This window comes from Phascolarctos cinereus, unplaced genomic scaffold (genome assembly GCF_003287225.1).
Source record: "Phascolarctos cinereus isolate Bilbo 61053 unplaced genomic scaffold, phaCin_HiC Scaffold_4;HRSCAF=312, whole genome shotgun sequence".
Lineage (NCBI taxonomy): Eukaryota > Metazoa > Chordata > Mammalia > Diprotodontia > Phascolarctidae > Phascolarctos > Phascolarctos cinereus.
Genome location: NW_027555847.1, coordinates 728,060,240 through 728,080,076, shown reverse-complemented (window position 1 = coordinate 728,080,076; position 19,837 = coordinate 728,060,240). Strand labels below are relative to the sequence as shown.

Here is a 19,837-nt window from a genome sequence, read left to right as displayed (position 1 = left end):
AAACAATCTAAGAAAGGTAATTTGGAAAATCTACGGTGTGACCATCACTTAATACACCAGCATTTAAGTGTCTATCATGCAGGACCCATCAAAGGAGGGGCTGGGCACACAATGATCAAACTTAAAAGGATCGCTGCCCTCAAAGAACAGATATTCTACCAAGGTGAGCAACACCAATGTATAGGTAAATACAAACACAGTCAGTACAAGCTAACTGTGTGGGTGTGAGAGAGGCCTGGAAAGCCCACATGCAGGGACTGCACAGTCCTGAGCTTTAAAGGAAGCTGAGACTCCTAGAGATGGAGTGAGAAGGGAAGACATTCGTGCCCAGACTCAGCAGAACTAGAGCCAGGACCCTGGAGCCCAAGCCAGGCCTCTGTGCAACACCATACTGCCTCTCTCTCACTTGGGAACACAAGTTTGCCTGTCTAAGAACAGGTGACCAAGGCATTTACAATAATAATAGCCAACATTTATACATCACTTTAAGGTTTATAAGACATTTGTAAGAGTGAAGTCATCCAATTCTCACCACAACCTTGTGAGATGGGTGCCATGGTGATCCTCATTTTACAGATGAAGAAACTGAGGCCCAGAATCACCCACCTGGGAGTGTGAGGCAGATTTCACAGTCAGGTCTTCCTAACTCCAGGCCGGGTTCCTGCTGGCCACACACTGACTCAGAAAACCACGCCTTAAGATGGGCTATGTCGTGCTGCATTTTTACTTATTTTGTCTGACACTTTGCCATTCCATTTTAACCTGGATGGAGGAGTTTGGGGAGTCGACAGGTCTGCTGTGAGCACTTGGTTTTTAAACTACGAACTTTCTCATGAGATCATCAAATCTGCTGAGCCAGCCAGAATCCACGGGCAGACTTTACTCGAGAACGTGTCTTCCTGTAATCTGCCTTTATTTCCACCCTCCCTCTCGTCATGACACAATCCTGGCTTTTGTTCCCAACAACATTTTACCTTAACATGCCCTCTGACTGATGGACAATTGAGGTTTGTGTTTTGCTGTTTTTAATTAAGCTCCAACCTGGCTGTGCCCTCCCCTGAAAGTAGCCCAAGGAGAAAAGGCCAATGAACAAGAGGAACTAAGAGATCATTGTGCACTCTGGATCTTCTTTCTTTGGGCACAGAAAGTGCTTCTTACACTGACTTCTTTGGGGAATCACACAAACAACTGCCCAAGTGAACAAAGGTTCATCAGCAATTCTTTGCCTTCTTTGGTCCTTGGCCAGAAGAGGGAGAAATTGGCCATGATTAGAAAATGCATTGCCCAGTTTGGCATCATGGCATTTGCTCCATCTGCCCAAGGTTCTTGCCTATCAGAGCCTTTCTTTTGCATTGGGACTTTGGGCAAGATGTATGAGTAATCATGACCAACACTCCACCCCCCACCCCCCACAATGCCCTATCTCTCAAAACAATGATAAACATACTTAATAAAACAACAACCACACATCAGAGAGGGGAAAAGAAAGAAACCTTTATAGGAACAAATCCACAGGAAGACTAACAAAAAACTGAAATAAAGGAACAATTAAAAAGGCCCCCAAAGAATAAATAGTTCAGAATAAAAAGAAAAAGAAAAATCTCTAGAAATAAGTAGGGTAGCCATAACGCACCCCTGTAGGAAAGAGAATGGTGATCGGACAAGCATCTTCCCCATGACAAGAAGACATCTACAAGAACAGTCATCGACAGTCAGCTCGGCCTCCTGTGTCTTACCAGAGAACAGTCAACCAGACTCCTTCACTGACCAGCAGGCCCAAGGTGATTCTTCTAGCCTCAAAGACCTGGCAGACAGAGGGGCTCGCCTGGGGAGCCTGCTCCAGCATTATCTGGAACTGGAGGGAAGGGGTTCTGGGAAGAAAGCTGAATTACAAACTGCATCTACACTTACCAGTCTTGAGGACCTCCAACTAGCTGGGCATGTAAGCTTAAAAAATAATCCCACAATAAAAATAACCTTAAAGGCATCAATGTCCTACAAGGAAATCTTTACAGAAGAAAAAACCCCATAGAAACTCATGAGATGAGCAAGCAAAGGAAAATGAATACAATGAAGACATACTATAGAAAGAGAATGCTAGGATAAAATTCCAGTTGTTTTGTTCAGTTGTGTCCATTCTTCATGACCTTATCTGGATTTTTCCTGGCAAAGATACTGGACTGGTTTGCCATTTCCTTCTCCAGCTTATTTTACAGATGAGGAAACTGAGGCAAACAGGGTGAAGTGACTTGCCCAGGGTCACACAGCTAGTGTTGAGGCTGGATTTGAACTCAGGTCTGACTCCTGGATCTGGCACCACCTTGCTGCCCACAAAATTCCAGAGCAAAATCATGAAGCAGTAAGTATAATCAAAACCCAAGAGAAGAGAATGGAACTGCTAAAAGAATGCCAGGAGTATATGGAAATTGTGTTTTTTTTTTAAAAAAAGGAAAAGATAAAAGATGACATTAGAGCTCTTAATGAAAAACTCAGAAAAGATACTGAAAAATCTAACCAGGAAAGGGACACTATAAATAAAATGATGGAAGAAACAGAACTTTAGTGGGATGATAAGAAACATTAAAGCAAACTCAAAATAGCAAAGCTGGAAGTTTAAATCATGTTTCAAAAAATTTTTTTAAATTGACCTTGAAAAGTTTTTGCAATAATTAGAGAATACATGTAAAAGATATAATGAAAAAGAAACTGTTGAATACATATATATTTTTGTTTTTTAAATGATAAAAGAAAATTACCTATTAGTACTGGAGCTAAAATATCAAGTGAACTATAGATTGATGTCATCCACAGGTTATCACTGGATAGGAACCTAAGTTTTAACTTATCTAGAAGTGTGATTATCATTGTTAAGTTTGTGTCCCCAGCACCTGGCACATAGTAGGAGTTTAATAAATTATTATTAATTGAGTCACTTATTTAGAGCTCCTCAGTTTAAAAAAAAAAACTATTGCAAACAGCTAACAAGAAAGGTAAATCACGTGCCAAGAAACCCCTGCCAGAAATCAACCCCCGTGCATCAGGAACTGGAAAGGAAAAACTGGAATAAAATTGCCTAAGAAGGGAACATGACTTGTGTTCAAGAATAACTTGTTGAGCATAACCTACAAGGATTAAAAAGGACTTTTAACCAAACCGATTACTTTGAAGTACTCTTATAGGGAAACCACACATGTGTAGGGAAAGCCAGAGCTGGGTTTTCTTTGACATGGAAACCCAGCAGATTAAAAAAACTTAAAAAACAGCTTTGAAAAGCTTGATGACGCAGTCCTCTCCAGCACCTTTCTTGTCTGAGAGTCACTAAGGGGACAGAAGGACAAGTCCTCGCTTAGGCCTTCCAACAACAAACAAAACAAATACGGTAGGGATCTGAGGGAACTCTGGAAGAGCTCAGGGGTACCACCGATATTGCTAGCCAATAGAGATGTGGGGGGGCAGTCCAAGAACCCCCCTCTCCTGCTTCTTTGGGCCACACACTTGTCCCCACTTGTCACATGGGCCTCCACTGTACTGTGGCACATCTTTGGAGTCGTAGCATTCCATGACTCGTTGCCAGGTGTCATTGAAAGAACATTGGTGTTAGAAAGAGGGTCCCTTAAAAAGACTGCCCACTTTCCCAAAGGCAACCCAGTCCACACTCTTTCTCTTGTACAATTCTGTGCTCAGCTCATTTGCCATCTGCAACATCCATTCATCTATCCAAGATACATGTGCAGATGGGCCATTTCTAAAGACTGTTCATCCAACTGCATCTCAACAGGCGTTCTTCATTAAGTCTTTGTTTCTCCTCTGCCGAGCATTGTCAAATCCTTCTGAATGACTAGAGATCTCATTCAGGAGATCTGCAACATTCTTGGTGTTGATGCATTCAACCTAAGGTCACATGCAAATAGGAGCACTGGGAGGACCTCACCACACACAGGGAATCCTTCTTCCATTTGGACTCAACTGGGCATCTGCCAAGATGGTGCCAGAAGCATCCACCTCCTTTTTATGCTTTAGTGATTATTAATAATCACCTGGTCATGGAACAAAGTCATGCCTGGGGTGTAACTTTCAAGGAATCATGATGTTTTTCACATACGCACTGAAAGTAAATTGTTGGTGGAGAGATGAACAGAATAAACAAGACATTATGAGAAACAGAAACTGAGCAAGCCATAAATGAAATTGCAAAGAAATATTCCCCTGGAGCAAGTGAATTCTATCAAACATTCAAAGAACTAATAGCTGCTATATTACATACATTGCTGGTGAAAATGAGAAAGAAGGCATTTCAAACTCCTCACAAATATGGCCCTGTGAGGCAGCTAGGTGGTACAGTGGATAGAGCACTGGCCCTGGAGTCAGGAGGCCCTGCGTTTAAATCCGGCCTCAGACACATAACACTCATGAGCTGTGTGACTCTGAGCAAGTCACTTAACCCCAACTGCCTCACCAAAAAAAAAAAATAAATAAAATAAAATGGCCCTGATAAGCAAAACAAACAAAAATAAAGCTGAGCTAGGAAATGAGAGACAAAATAACTAATTTTGATACAAAATTATTAAATAAAATATTAGAAATGAGGCTATAAAAATTGTGTGGAATTATTCACTATCACTAACCCATAATTCTATCAGGTATGCATGGTTGGTTCAACATAATGAAAACAACAAGCATTCTAAATCCTATTAATAGGATTGTAGATCTAGAGGTAGAAGGGACCATAAAGATATTAATAACAAAGATAATTTAAAAAGTCACACACATGTCAAGATGTAGAAAATGGCTCATTTATGTTAAACACTAAAAAGCATAGGAACGACTTTTCTTTAATATAACAATATCCACTTTGATGTAAAATCTAGCCCTCTTTGTAACAGATAAAAGAGACTTCAATAACAGCTCAGAACAGCTTTCAGGGCTGGACTTCTAATAAAAAGCTCTTCCACCAAGATCTGGGTAAAGCAGAAATGCCGACTGGGTATGCTTCTGTTTTAAACGCTAGAAAAAACAGTTATAGCCATAAAACTATAAAATTAAATGTACAGTATAAGTACAGGCCAAGAGGAAACAAAATGATCTGTGTGTAAATATGATTTACCAGAGAATAAACAAAAACATTATTCAAGGTAACAGTAAAGTAGCAGGATATAGATTAAATACACAAAAATCATCAGTGTTTCTATATAGCAGTAACAAAAATCAGGAGGAAATAGAAATCCCAATTCAAATAATTACAAAATACAAGAAATATCTTAGAGGCAATATATCAAGACACAGACAGGACTTATATAAATATAATTAAAAAACACCCTTTAAAGAAACAAAGTAGAGCATCTAGGTGGCACACTGGATAGAGCACTGGCCCTGGACTCAGGATGATCTGAGTTCAAATCTGACCTCTGACACGTAACACTTACTAGCTGTGTGACCTGGAGCAAGTCACTTAATCCTGATTACCTGTAAAGAAGACAGGGAGAGAGACAGGGGGGGGGGGAGAGAGAGAGAGAGAGAGAGAGAGAGAGAGAGAGAGAGAGAGAGAGAGAGAGAGAGAGAGAGAGAGAGAGAAGAGGGAGAGGGAGAGGGAGAGGGAGAGGGAGAGGGAGAGGGAGAGGGAGAGGGAGAGGGAGAGGGAGAGGGGGAAAGAGAGAGAAAGAGGAAGAATTAAATAAATGGGAAGAAATTAACTGATGGGAAAACTGGAAAACAGTTTGGCAAAAAGTCAGTTATGCCCGCATCTCGTACCACGTGTCGAAATAAGTTCCAAACCATGGAAATCTTTAAGGTCAGCTCATTACATATTGGCAGAAGGTAGACAGAAGCACCTTTAATAACGATGGGTAGGGAGAGAATTCTTAAAGAAACCAGGGGGAGGGGTGATCACAAAAGATCAAATAGATTATTTCAATGATGTGAACCTGAAAAGACTTTTGCAGCAACACATGGTTGGTGGAGCTGTGTATGGATCCACCCATTGAGGAACAATTTAACATTTAGCAATAAAAGTTATTGGGCTGACCACACCCTCTGATCCAGTGATTCCACTTGGGTTGACCTGTGAGGCTATCTAGGAAAGCTCCAGATGGACCAAAATATCGAGGCAAACCCTACAACAGCAAAAAGCTGAAAACACTGTCCAATGACTGGTAATGGCTAAAGAAATATAGAATATGAACACTAAAATCTGTGCTATAAGAAAGACAAATAGGAAAAATTTCAGAGAACCAGGGGGGAAAAATCACATGAAGTGATATAAGAAGCAAAAGAATGAAATATATTATGTCCACAACGGCATAAATGAATACATTTCTAAGAGACAATTGGTTTCAGGGCAAATATACAAGTTAGTATGGGGATCATGGGAGCAGCTAAGTGACTGTGTGGATAGAGTTTGGAATCTGGAATCAGGAAGACTCCTCTTCCTAAGTTCACATCTGGCCTCAAGACACTTACTAGCTGTGTGACCTTGGGGCAAGTCACTTAACTATGTTTGCCTCAATTTCCTCATTTGTAAAATGAGCTGGAAAAGGAAATGGCAAATGACTCCAGTATCTCTGCCAAGAAAAATGAGGTCACAAAGAGTTGGACTTGGCAGAACAACAACAAAAATGCAGGGTCCAGATAACTGAATTTAGACCAAACTTTTTTTCTTTTTGTTAAGGAATGAGAGACGAATGGAAAATTATAGCTGCCGTCAATCACAACTGCTAAATTAAATGCTTTTGCTTAATTTGCTTTTAAAAATAAAGAAGGTATCAAAACAAAAAGTTATCAAAAAATCGAATAAAGTATTTCCCCCCCTAAAAGTAATTTTATTAAACTGTTCATACCCTTTCATTCAGTGATCCCTCTATGGAATGTATGTAGACCCCAAGAGGTCTAATGGTAGAAAAGTCCACATGTACCCAAATTGTCATCACAGCCTTAAATAAGGGTAAAAAGCTGGAAACAAATTATACATTCAACAAGTAAGAATTAAAAAGAACAATAAAACATTAATTGTAGCAAGTAAGTGTCTGAGGCAGGATTTTAACTTGGGTCTTCTGACTCTAAGTCCTGCCCTCTATCTGTGACATCGCCATGCTGCCTTTAGGAACGGCTGAGCAGTAACAGTACTCCAAGAATGGTGGAACAGAAATATTCCTGTAATATAAAGAACCACAAACTTGAAGAATTCAGAAATACATGAGAAGACTCGTATGGGTTTATCGAGAATCCCTGGACAAAGCTGTTTCCACTTCTCGGCTTCCTCTCTTCTTTCTCACCTCTGAACCACTGCAATCTGGCTTCTGATGTTACTCAACTGAAACCACTCTCCAAAGTCACCAATGATCTCTATCTTAATTGCCAAATCTAATAACGGCCTTTTCTCAACTGGTATTCTTCACTCTGTAGCACTGAACACTACTCACCAAACTCTCAGGGTTTTTGTGGCACTGTTCTTTTCTGATTCTCCTTCTCACTACTTCTTCAATGCCTCGTCAAAACCAACCACCACCCCACCCCCCACTCTGGGCATACCCTAAAGCTCTACCCTAGACCCTTTTCTCTTTTCATTCTATACCATCTCTGTGACCTCAATCAATCCTGGGTTTAATAACCATCTCTATGCTGACAGAACTGTAAATCTAGCCCTAGCCTCTCTCCTGAGCCCCAGTTCCACATTACCAAACACTCATTAAACATTTCAAAGTGGATGTCACATAGGTATCTAAAATTTAACACAACTGGAGCAGAACTCAGTTATCTTTTTCTCCAAACCCAGCCCTCTTCCCATTCTCCCTAATCTCTGTTGAGGACACCAGTCATCGAGGTTCTCAACCTCAGAGTGCATTCTGAACTTCTCATTCATCCCCCCATGGCCAATCAGCTGCCAAACATCATCCTTCCACAGCATCCTTCACATTTGTCCCCCTTCTCTCCACTCACAGAGCCACCAGCCTAGCTCAGGCAATTATTGGCTCTTGCCTGGATGACTGCAACAACATTTTCATTGGTTTCCCTGCCTCCAGACCCCCACAAGCGCAATCCCTCCTCCCCACTACTGCCAAAGTGATTTTCTGAAAGCATAGGTCTATGTCTCCTAATTTGACAAACTTCAGTGGGTCTCTTATTATTAGAAAGATGAATTGCAAACTCTTCTCTTTGGCATTTAAAGCCCTATACAACTGGGCCCTAACCCCCCTCTCCAACTTTGTTACACGTTCCTCTCCATCACGCACAATACAGTTCGGCCAAACTGCCCTTCTTACTGTTCCCCATACACGACACTACCTCCTGCCTCCACTGTGGATGTCCACATGACTGGAACATATACTCTCCTTACCCTCAACCATCAGAATCCCTCCTTTCCTTTAAGGATAGGGTCAAAAACCCCTCCTCCCCAATGGCCTTGCAACTAGTTTGTCTCTCCCTGTATTATATGCACCTGCTATCATTCCTCAGCTCGACAGACTGGTTCAGTGTTGTCTTTATTCTTATAGCTTAGCGCCTGACAAAAGCAGGTACTAAATAAATGTGTGTTCATGAATTGAATGATACACACAACGAAAACAACGGAAATAAAGTCAACCCCAAAAGGCAAGAAAACTCAGGTCAAACTCACTGGTTTTACAAAGTTAAAAACAAAACAAAGCATTCTTCCAGTTAAGCAGTAAACTATAAAAACGTAAAACTGTATGTACTAAGTTGTAATCAACGTGTTCAGCAGTACCACTTAACTTATAAAAATGGAGACTTTTTTGGGGGGCATGAGAGAGTACCATGTATAAGTGAATGACATATCAAAAGAAATGTATCAGTTAACATCACTACACACCTTCAACCAAAGCTAGTAACCGAGAGGAAATTCCCATTAAGAAAAGGGTGACGGAGGAGAAAAAGGAACGTTTGACTTCTAGCCACCAGGACGTTAAGCTCTTTTAAAACGACAACGCTTGTTAATGGGCTGAGCTTACCAGTAAAGGGAGCAAATAGGAGAAACGACTATGAAAACAGAACCCAACGATTTGGTCTTAAGAAACCTATGGGAAGCAGCGCTTCACACAAATTCGAAGGGAAGCGCTACAAGAGAGTTCATCACGGATCGGCCCAACCAGGAAGGCAGACGCTGCCGTCACGACTTCAATGGGCAAACACAGCCTCCCTTAAGGAAGGGACCCTTTCGTCTGCGTCAGCGGAAGTGTCCGGTGCGACCGCGGCTTCACTGTGGGAGGCTTGGACCGCGGTGGACGCGGGGACCTCCAGGAGCGAACACGCGACCCCGCCCCTCCCCCGGACCGCCTGCTGGGGGCGGGGGCACATGGGGCTCAAACGGACAAGCCAGGCCCCTCCCTCACCTGCCGGCGGCGCCCGACGTCCATGGCCGGGGCCTGCCACCGAGGTAGGATTCGAACTCCGGTCCCGCAGCCCGGTGGGCTGAGCTGGGAGGGTCCTGGTCCCGGGGCGGCCCCGGTCAGCGCTCCTCGTCCATGTTCGCGGCGGTGGGAGGCCGCGGCCGACTGCCTTCAGCCCTACGGTCAGGTAGGGGCCGGGCTCAGGGTGAGGCCAGGGTGGAGGACCGCTCAGCCGTGACAGCGCCAGGGCCGCCCGGACAATGCAGAAGGGACGCCAGAACCCACCCCTTCCAGCCCCGCCTCCCTCTCCCCACCAATCACCGAGAGACGTCGCGCGCGCCCCTTCACGTTACAGGCCGGTCCCGTCTCCATGGCCACTGCGCGGAGCTTCCCTTCGCTTGGGGTCGCAGAGCCCGCTGGGAAACGTAGTTCGCCAGGCGAGCGAGAGGTCTGCGCATGCTCGGCGTCGGCCCTCTGCCCTGCCCGCCGGCGGTGGCTCCTGACCTGGATCCCGGAGCGAGAGCACGTGGCCCCAGGGGAAGGGGAGACCTTGGAGCTTGAGGGCCACCCCGCCCGCACTGCCCGGTCCTAATCGCCGGCCCTTGGCCGCCCCACGACGGGACGGATGGTCGAGGGAATTCTACTAAATCTTCCAGGAACCGTCCAGCTTCAGATGTTCCATGAGCGGTTCGCAGGCGTCGGGAAAGAAGGGGTTCTTGCAGCTCCCTTCTGTGATAGAAACTAGGTCTGGACAAGCAGCCGAGGAAGGGCAAAGGAGAAAAGAAGGCAAACATAGTGGCCCAAATGCCCGCAAGGAGACTACGACCCCGTATTAAGTGGAATCTGCATTGGGGGGAATAAGATAGAAGATCACCAACGGGCAGAATGGACCACCTTAATAACCAAAATAATGAAGATCTGATTAGGCAACAGGGATCTGGCAGTGCCCAGATCACCTGCCATGGAGGTGCCAATGCTGCTGGGAGAAGACGCCCTGCACTGCCCTAGACGTATGGCTGGCAGAGGCCTCTTTCCATCGACGGTGCGTCTTTAAAACTGCCCGGGATAGAGCTGTCCAAGGATTCACTGATAGCCGCGGCCACCAATGAACACAGGGACATCTTAAAATCAGGTTTTATTATCTTCTCCGAGTCTACTAAGAAATGGACAAATCTGTCCTGCCCTAAAGGAAAATAGAAGAGGAAGGGGAAAGAGAAGGGGGTGGGGGAGATAGAAGGGAGGGCAGATTAAGGGAAGGGGTGTTCACGATGCACGCCATCTTGGAGTGGGGGAGGGACGAGATGGGGAGAAAATTTGGAACCCAAAATCTTGTGGAAGTGAATATTGAAAACTAAAAATAAATAAATAACTAAAGAAAAGAAAAAAAATAGTGTTTGATATGACCAGCAAGTTATCTTGACAAAACTCTATTTATTAGTATCTGCCCTGCTTTGTTACAAATATATCAATAAATGCTTTAAAAGACTTTAAAAAAATATTAACACTCATTTCTATTTAAAGTAGATTTTCCTACATATAAGCAATATCTATCTAAAATCCAGAGTAAACATTAAGTGTAATGGAGAAGTGCTCACTATAGCAATAAGACAAGACCTTGTTTTTTGTATGGCGGTCTCCACTATAGGCTTGTAAGCTCCTTAAAGGCAGGGATTGTTTGCTACTTTATTTCAAACCCCAGGCGCCTCAGTGGCAAAGTGAATTGAGCATTTTTGTCTAGCTTTCCCAATATACCCCTCTATACAACTCTAAAAAGCATCATGCTGAATTCTGAGCAGGAAAATCAACAATCACAGTGAGTAACTTTTTCCAGCCCAGGCAGCTCAGGAGGACAGAAACACAGTCTACCTCCCTCTCCTTCGCTCCTTGATGCCTGTTATATTATGGGACTTCAACATACATAGTAAGATTCTCTCAAACACCCTTCTCTCCCAGTTCCTCACCATAAACATTTTCCATGACCTATTCCTCCACCCTATATCAGCTGCATAGAGATGGTTCACCCACAACTATGCCACTTCCATATTCATGAGCTCTGAAATCCCTTATCTGATCACGATGTGTTACTGTTCCACCTTTCCCTCTGCTTTGCAAACCCTAACACCCTTCTTCATTCTCATCATGACCTCCATCCCTCTGCCGCCGTCCTTTCCCAGAGTATCACTCTTTCGCCAGCTACACTCTCCTCCATCTTGACCCTGTGGTGAATCAGTTCAATTCTACACTACCCTCTTCTCTTGAATCCCTTGCCCTCTATCCACTGCCGATCCTGCCCTGCCAAATCTCAGCCTTGGATCACTCCCACTGTACAGTCTTCCTTCTCCTACTCATCCTGCCAAATGGAGGTGGAGAAAATCCTGAAACCACGCCGAGTGGATTCGCTACAGATCTGTTACAGAATCTGAACTGTGCCGTTGCTGTGGCAAGACCGCCCTTTCACACCTGCCCAGCTGACTCACTATCCCACTCACCACACTGCTTCTCCCCAAGCTTTTCAACCCTCCTCATGCCTCTTGAGGCTCCATCTCCCACCACTGTATCCAATAAGAATGTTGCCTTGTTTCACTGAAACAATTAAGGCATCCACCATGTTTCCTGTGCTCAAGTCACAGTTCCCAGCTCCTTCTGCAACTCTCTCCACCTTCACCTGTCTCTCATCCAGGTGATCCTTCTCCTTGTCAAGTTTAACCCTTTCCCATGCACGTGATTCTATTCTATCCTGTCTTCTCCAGTAGATCTCATCCTTTATCTCCGCTTCTCTCTCACTTATCTTCACTTGTTCATTGTCTGCTGAAACATTCAAGGCAACTAGGTAGTAGAATAGAGTGCTGGGCCTGTAGTCAGGAAGACCCAAGTTCACATGTGGCTTCAGGCATTGAGCAACTGTGTGACCCTGGGCAAGTCACTTAACCTCTGTTTGCTCATTTATAAAATGGAGGCAGTAATAATTCCTTACTGCCTAAAAACATGCCCAGGCTCCCACATTCTCAAAAATCCCTTTCCTGATCCTTACTCTCTACTTCTTTACCCCTGCATCACATGAGGAAGTGGCCTTACTCCTGACCAAGGCTAGCCCCTCTACTGGTTCAAGCGATCCTATTCCGTTTCATCTCCTCCGATCAGTTGTTCTCTCTGTCATCCCTACTCCCTCACTAATCTTCAATCTCTCCCACGCTACCGGCTCACCTCCTACTCTTTACAAACATGTCTGTGCCTCCGGCATCATAAAAAATCCTCACTTACCTCCTTCCACCCCTGCTCTCGTGCTATGCTCTTGCTGCCCTTGGTAGCTGAACTTCTTGAAAAGACCTACAACAGGTGCCTCCATTTTTCTCCCCTTTTGCTCTTTTCTTAACCCCTTACAATTTGGCTTCTGACCTTATCATTCCACTGAAACTGCCATCTCCAAAGTAACTAATGATCTCCTCATGGCCAACTCCAACGGCCTTTCCTCCATCCTCATTCTCAGACTTCTCTGCAGCCTTTGACACTGTTGATCACTCTGTCCTTGAGACTGTCTTCTTTCTAGGTTTTTGGGACATCCACTATCTCCTGGTTCTCCTGTTTGCTCCTTCTTTATCTCCTTTGCTGGATCCTCCTCCAGATATGGCTCTCTGATCATAGGTGTTCCTCAGGGCTCTGTCCTGGGCCCCCTTTTCTTCTCTTTCTACAGTACTTCACTTGGTGGTCTCATCAGCTGTCATAGATTTAATTACCATCTTCATGCTGATGATGCTGTAAATAGTTTATGTAGTGTTGGGGAGGAATGAAGCATTTATTAAGTGCCTATGTGCCAGGCATTGTGCTAAGCACCTTTTACAAATATTACTTCATTAATGGGAATTGTTCTTTGAATGTTGACAGAATTCACTTGAAGTCTTGAGTTTTTTTTTAAGAGCTCATTTTTGGATTGTTTGATTTCTTTTTCTGATACTGGGTTATTTAAACAATTGTTCTTCTTTTGTTAATCCTGGTATTTTATATTTTTGTAAGTATTCATCTATGTAAAAAAAATTTTTTTTTGTTAATTTGATTTGTCAACAATCACTTTCATAAGCTTTTGAGTTTTAAATTCTTCTCCCTGTCCTTCCCCCTCTTCCTCCCTAAGACAGCACACAATATGATATAGGCTTTACATATACATTCCTATTAAACATATTTTCACATTAGTTATGTTGTAAGGAAGAATTAGAACCAATAGGAGGAACCACAAGAAAGGGGAAACAAAACAAACAGAACAAAAAAAATAGCAAATAGTATGCTTCGATCTGCATTTGAACTTCATAGTTCTTTCTTTGGATGTGTATAGCATTTTCCACACCTATTTTTTTAAGTTTCCATTTTGCTTAGCATATAATTGGGTACAATATTTTCTGATAATTTCACTTTCAAAATTGTTTTGAGTTCTCCTTTATCATATTGATATGACCAATTTGGTTTTCCACCCTTTTCTTAAACCAGTTTAACTAACTTTATTAGTTTTCTTTTGAAAAAAGTTCCTAGTTTTATTAGCTCAATAGTCTTTTTGCTTTCAATTTTTGTTAATCTTTAATTTTCAGAATTTCTTTATTACTTAGTTGGGGGCTTTCAATTTGTTGCTAGTAACATTTTAAAAACTACATATTCAGATTGTTGATGAAATTATTTAACTTTCAGAACTGCTTCAGCTGCATCTCATAAGTTTTGATAAGCTTAGTTTTTTTAATGAAATTTTCTGTTGTTTCTATAATTTGTTCTTTTAACTCATCAGATTTTTAAATTGTCTGCTATTACTTGTAAATTCTTTAAGAGTCTGTTATTGAATATTTGTCAACTAATGAACATTTATTAAGCACCTATTATGTGCCAACCATTTTTTTTTTTTTGCTTTTTGGTGAGGCAGTTGGGGTTAAATGACTTGCCCAGTCACACAGGTAGTAAGTGTCAAGTGTCTGAGGCTGAATTTGAACTCAGGTCCTTTTGACTCCAGGGCCAGAGCTCTATCCACTGCACCACCTAGCTGCCCCATGTGCCAGCCACTTTTACATTGTGATCAGTAAATATGTATGGTATTTCTGCTTTTCTACATTTTGGGGAGGGGCAAGGTTTTTGATGAGGCATGCCTTCATACATTGGAAGGGTGACATATGCAGCTGAGAATATGTAAATGCCTGTTCCCATTAATTAACAGAAATCTATCATTTCTAATTTTTCTATTCAGGTCTTTTGGTTAATTTGTCTAGGTCTAGAAGGAGTATATTAAATTTCCACCAATTATAGTTGTACTATTTTCCCCTACAATTTGTTTTTTCCTTCAAGTATTTAGATTCATTGTTATTAGGTGAATATATATTAAGTACTGATATTGATTCATTATCTGCTGCCTTAAGCACAATGCAAATTCCCTCCTTATCACATTTTATCTTGTCTATATTTACTGTTGCTTTATCTGAAATTATGGTTGATTGCTTTTCTGAAGCATAACAGATTTTGCTTCAGTCCGGAGTACCCCAAAGATACTCTCTCTGGTTGGGTGAAGGCTTGAGCTGGTCTGTCTCAAGAGCTGTTGGCCTCAACAAGGGAGTGATGTACTGGACCTGTCCCACATCACCTTGAGAATACACTCTTTGGCTGGGCTCCTGCAGCCTGAGAAGGCTTGAGCTGGAGTCACTAACACTCTTACTTTTTTTTTTCTTTTTTTTAGGCAATTGGGGTTAAGCGAGTTGCCCAGGGTCACACAGCTAGTGTCAAGTGTTTGGTCTGAGGCTGGATTTGAACTCAGGTCCTTCTGACTTCAGGGCCTGTGCTCTATCCACTGCGCCACCTAGCTGCCCTAACACCCTTACTTTTTATGGACCCTATTACCTCTTATCAGGGCACCCATGTTACCAGAAAAGGGTCCAAGATTGAGTTTGTTGCCAGCACATCTACTATTTTCATTCTTTTATACTATCCTTAGTTGCCTTTAGCATCACACAACTGATTATCAGCGTTGGGTGCCAACCATCCAGAGGTAGGAGAGCTCACTGGTCCAGTACTCTCTTAGATCTCACTTTCAGGAAGTCACCTAATAAAGACGTACTACTGTTAGATATGAAGCCACTTAACCATCTCCAGCTCTTCCTTAGTCATTCCCCTGTGTAGTCACCCAGGCTTGAGGCTACTGTCCCCTCACAAGATTTTATAAAACCTATGGAAAACGTTGCCACCCTGCCCTTAATTTTCATGTATTTGGCCTCTTCCCTCCCCTCAATGGGTAGTTTAGACAACTTCCTAGAAATCCTCTGGACAACAAAGGAGTGGAATTATTGGAAGGAGCCTTGTTTTTTAATGCTATGGGGAGATGAAATTCTTTTCATAATCATAATAGGAAATGGCCTGTAAAAGTGATTAGGATTATTAGATTTCTTGGTGATTTCCATACAACTGCCACAGGAGCATGTAAAGGGACAAAAAGTTGTTATTCACTCCTTAAAGGGCCTTCCAAGCAGGGGTGGTAGGCTGGCAGGACAGGGGGTTAGTGCTGCTCCCATCTCCAGTCAGGCTGCAAGTATGACTCTCATGACAGACAACTATTTGACAGGGAAGCAATTACAACACTTAAGTCATAGTCCTTGTCTGGCTGTGAATCTGATATTCCTGGTGCTGCAACTTTTGTAACAAGAGACCTTCCTCTTACTGCCCTTCACATTGCCTGCACTCCAGGAATTGTACTTTCTAGATAACTTATTTATTTGCATTGTGTCATCTCCAATGCTGCTTATACCAGGTTTCATCCTGAAGTCAAAATTGTGATTTTAGTGGTGGAAGATCCTCTATGGAATTTTTCTGACCTTACCAACAAAGGGCAGTGTAGTAGGGTCATTTTTTTGTTTTTTGTTTTTTTGCCTGAAGCATAAAGAACTGCCTGTGGGGAAATAATGCCAAACATTTAAGAGAACTCGTACTGCACTCACAGACATCTTTTTGACTTTGCATGACCACTGCCATGATGGAGACGGAGGCAGAGGGGAATAGTGTCATTTCATTTGAATTGAATCCTTTTAAATCTTAAAGTTTTAGTTGCATTCCATGGTTCTTAAGCTTTTCAACATATTCTAATCCCAAGCTTATTTGGACTAAAGTAGCTCGACTCAGTCTTAAAGAACACAAATAAGAATAATATCAGGGAATGATACAGATGCAACCTCAGCTTTGAAATAAAGAAAAAAAATTTGAATTAGAACTATTGAAAAATACTGAAATTATGAAAAGAGAATCAACAATTTGGTAAAAGAGCACCAAAAATACTGAAGAAAATAATATCTTAAAAAACAGAATTGGTCAAATGGTAAAAGAGGCACAAAAATCCAAGAAGAAAAGAACTCCTTAAAAATTAGAATTGGGCAAGTGGAAGATCATGACTCTATGAGAGACCATAAAACAACAAAACAAAACCAAAAGAATGAAAAAATAGAAGAAAATGTGAAATGTCTCAAAAGAAAAGCAACTGGCCTAGAAAATAGAAAAGACAAATTTAAGTATTATTGGATGACCTGAAACCCATTAGGAAAAAATAAAAAGCCTGGATATCATCTTTCAAGAAATTACAAACAACAATGCCCTGATATTCTAGAACCAGAGGGTAAAATAGAAATTGAAAGAATCTACTGATAACCACTTGAAGGAGGTCCAAAAATTAAAACTCTCAGGAATATTATAGCCAAATTCCAGAGCTCTCAGGTCAAGGAAGAAATATTGCAAATAGTCAAAAAGAAACAATTCAAATATCGTGGAGCCACTGGCAGGATCACACAAGATTTAGCAGCTTTCATGTTAAAGGATTGGAGGGCTTGAAATATGATATTCTGGAAGGGAAAGGAGGTAGGATTACAACCAAGAATAATATATCCAGCAAAACTGAGTATAATCCTTCAGGGGAAAAAATGGACATTCAATGAAGTTAAGTGCTTTCAAGCATTCCTGATGAAAAGGCCAGAGCTGAATAGAAAATTTGACTTTCAAATATAAGACTCAGAAAAAGCATAAAATGGTAAACATGAAAAAGAAATCATAAAGGAATCAATAAGATTAAACTGTTTATATTCCTATATAGGCAGATGATAATTGTAACTCCTAATACCTTTATTATTCTTATTTTTATTATGGCAGTTGGAAGGAGTATACAAAGGACATAAGTGTGAGCTGACTATGATGGGATGATTTCAAAAAAGTAAAATTAAGGGATAAGAAAGAGGGATGCATTGGGAGAAGGGGGAAGGGAGAGAAAGAAGGGAGAAAATTATGTCATATAAAAGAGGCACAAAAGTTAGAGCTTTTACAATGGAATGGGAAGATGAGGCAGGGGTAGTGGACAATACTACATTTCTCCCATCAGAATTGGCTCAAAAAAGGAATAACACATTTAGTTTGCTTTAGAAACCTATCTTACCAACAGGGAAATAGGAAAGGGGGATAAGAGAAGGGGGATAAGAGAAGGGGAGGAAGGCTGATAGAATGGAGTGGAGGGTAGATTAACGTAGATTAATCAGAAGCAAAACAGACTTTTGAGGAGGGACAGGTAAAAAGAGAGAGGATAAACAAATAAAAAAATAGGATGGAAGGAAAGACATACTTAGTAATTATAACTGTGAATATGAATGGGATGAACTCACCCATAAAACAGAAGTGGTCAGCAGAACAGATTAGAAACCAGCAATATGTTGTTTACAAGAAACACACTTGAAACAGAGACATATACAGAGTAAAAATAAGGAGCTGAAGCAGAATCTGTTATGCTTCAGCTGAGGTTAAAAAAAAAACAAAGCACAGTTAGCAATCATGAACTTACACAAAGCAAAAAGAGACCTATCCAAGACATAAGCAGGAAAACTACATTTTGCTGAAAAGTATCACAGACAATGAAATAATATCGATACTAAACAAATATGCAGCAAATGGAATAGCATCCAAATTTTTTTTTTGGTGAGGCAATCAGGGTTAAGTGACTTGCCCAAGGTCACACAGCTGGTGAGTATCATGTGTCTGAAGCCGGATTTGAACTCAGGTCCTCCTGACTCCAGGGCCAGTGCTCTATTCACTGTGCCACCTAGCTGCCCCAGCATCCAAATTCTTGAAGGAAAAGTTAAATGAATTTCAGAAGAAAATAGTAAAACTAATACTAGTAGGGGACCTCAACTTTCCCTTCTCAAAACTAGATAAATCTAACTATAAGGTAAACAAGAAAACAGTTAAAAAGATGAATAGAAATTTAGAAAAGTTAGACATGATAGACCCCTGGAGAAAACTGGATGAGAATAAAAAGGAATATACCTTTTTCTCAGCTGTACATGGCACCTTCACAAAAGCTGACCATATATTAGGGCATAAAAATTTCATAACCAAATGCAGAAAAACAGAAATAACACATGCATCCTTTTGAGACCATAATGCAACAAAAAATATGTTCAATAAAGGGCCATGGAAACAGATTGAAAATAATTAGAAACTAAAAAATCTAACCCTAAAGAATAAGTGGGCCAAAGAACAAATCATAGAAACAATAAATAATTTCACGACAATAAGACAACATACCAAAATTTATGGGATGTTCCCAGAGCAACACTTAGGGGAAAATGTATATCTCTATATACTTACATCAGTAAAATAGAAAAAAAGCAGATCAGTGAATTGGGCATGCAATTCCCACCTATTCCTGACCTAAGGAAAAAGAGGTCAATAGAAAACTCGGACCCTGAGGGGCCCCTTCCCTGACACTATGAAAACTTGTATCCTACTCACAGTTTCGAACTCAAGGAAGAGAGGATAGGCTGGGGTACATGTTACTAAGAGTTCAGCTTTCCACAGTCGCAAAGGAAGAGCTGGGGATCCTCAAGTCTCTTTTATTCCCTCCCCAAACACCTTCATGTAATTAGGTTTAGAAACAGAATTATGATTGAAAAAGGACTGCTGACAAGTCAGAGAATGGGCAAAGCCTGTGTCTGGCCTCCAGGAGGGGATAGAGAAGAAGCAGCACTGGATCCAGTGTTCACAATAAAGGACCAGAGAACTAGGATCCACTTGGAGTTGTCTACCCTTCCCTATCCCCCCTCAATACAGGCAGATAAGAGCCCATGTTGCCACATGCTGATCTGACTACAATTTTCCAAGGTCAAGGCACAGCAGCACTATTCTGAAACAAAGTTGGAGCTGGGGGGGTAAACACACCAATAGTTGTGAAGCTTCAGCTTATTATTTTAAAATATATTTTCAGATTAAATTTTATAAACTCTTATAATATAAATGTTATAAACTCTTACAATATTTCCAGGGAAACTAGGTGTTGCAGTGGATAGTACCCTCAAGTCAGGAAGACTTGAGTTCAAATCAGGCTGCAGACACTAGCTGTGTGACCCTGGGCAAGGCACTTAGCCCTGTTTGCCTCAGTTTCCTCATCTGTAAACTAAGCTGGAGAAGGAAATGGTAAACTACTCTAGTATCTTTGCCAAGAAAATAACAAATAG

The 19,837-nt window shown here is 41.6% G+C and overlaps 1 protein-coding gene across 1 annotated transcript in view; it reads right to left on the bottom strand.

Moving 5' to 3' along the window:
- Nucleotides 1-19,837, bottom strand: part of LOC110201816 (uncharacterized) — a 59,829-nt gene that overhangs the window by 26,370 nt on the left and 13,622 nt on the right.